Source organism: Nothoprocta perdicaria, unplaced genomic scaffold (assembly GCF_003342845.1).
Source record: "Nothoprocta perdicaria isolate Ctin4 unplaced genomic scaffold, notPer1 scaffold_447, whole genome shotgun sequence".
Lineage (NCBI taxonomy): Eukaryota > Metazoa > Chordata > Aves > Tinamiformes > Tinamidae > Nothoprocta > Nothoprocta perdicaria.
Genome location: NW_020455696.1, coordinates 184,558 through 185,916, shown reverse-complemented (window position 1 = coordinate 185,916; position 1,359 = coordinate 184,558).

The window sequence follows — 1,359 nt, the reverse complement described above, 5'->3', positions numbered from 1 at the left end:
GCCCCGCCCACCGCCGCCGCCCGGTGGCCAATGGCGGAGCTCGGCGCCGCGGCGCCGGCCCGGGAGAGGCCGCCGCGGGGAGGGCTGACGTCACGGGGCACCCCGCCCCGCCCCCGGCGCGCGGGGCGGGACTTCCGGGGCACGCGGCGCCAGGGACACGTCGGCAAAGGGTTGCCCGGGCGCCCACGTGTCTGCCCGCGGGCGGGGGCGTGGCCCGGTGGAGCCACGCCCCCYTCTGTGACGTCACAATGGCACGTCACAGGCGCTACGTCACAGCCGCGGGCTGGGGCGCACCGCTGGGGGCCCGCGGCCGGAGCGGGGGCTCCGGACCGGACCGTTCCGAACCGGGCCGGGCCGGACAGAGCCGAACCGGCCCGGAACGGCCCGCTCCCGCCCCCGGGGCCGGCAAAGCCCCGGTGATCCCATCACGGACTCCCCGGGAGTGGGGGAAGCCCCTTCCTTGTGCAGCCCCCGACCTCCTGTTTACATTATATGCACTTTACCTTATATATATATGTGTATATATATATATACATATAGATGCACGTGTGTATGTTGATGTGCATGTGGGTGTTTTGGCCCCGGGGGTTCATGATGGGTGCACGGGCTCGGACACCCCGGCATCGGCTCCGTTATCCYGGCTCCCAGCGCTTCCCAGGCTGCCCGTGTCCGTGCCGCCCTCCGCAGGGAAGGGGGCAGCCGGAGGGCCGGGAAGGGCCCGTCCCCTGCCCCACGCGGGCTCCCTGCCCCGTGTCCCCTCCTGCAGTCTCCAGAGAGCGGGATCCGGGATTGGTTGCCTAGGAAACCCCTGGGAAAAGGGGCTGGGACAGTGTTGGTTCCTCTGCTGATGGGAGGCACGGAAGCACGGAGCAGCAGCAGGAGCCCCTTGGGAAGTGATTCCCAAAGGCCCCAGGGAAGCCGGACCGGCTGCCTGACTCCAGCCGTGGGAGGCTGGGTCTTTCCCTGGCAGGATCCTCTGGAGCCGGGCTCCATCCCAGCCACGCCGGCCCCGGAGCAGCCTGTGCATCGCCCCAGCACACCTGGAGATGGGTGGGAATGCCCGGCACGCTCCATGGCCGCTGCCTACTCCCTGCATCCATGGAACAGGCTGRGGACCCACATGGAAGTGGCTCTGCAGCCACAGGAGAGGTGGTGACAGGGACCCATGTCCGGGGCCACCATGGCACCTGCCAGAACTGAGCAGCCARCAGGGACACAGGTCCCCAAGCCACGAAAGCGCGTGCCAGGTCATGCCAGGCTGTGCCGGGGCAGTGCGTCCCCCACCTCTCCTTGTACAGCACTGCATCCCTGTTCCACATTCCCGGTCGTGCATCCCCATCCTGCATCCCTGCCCTCTTC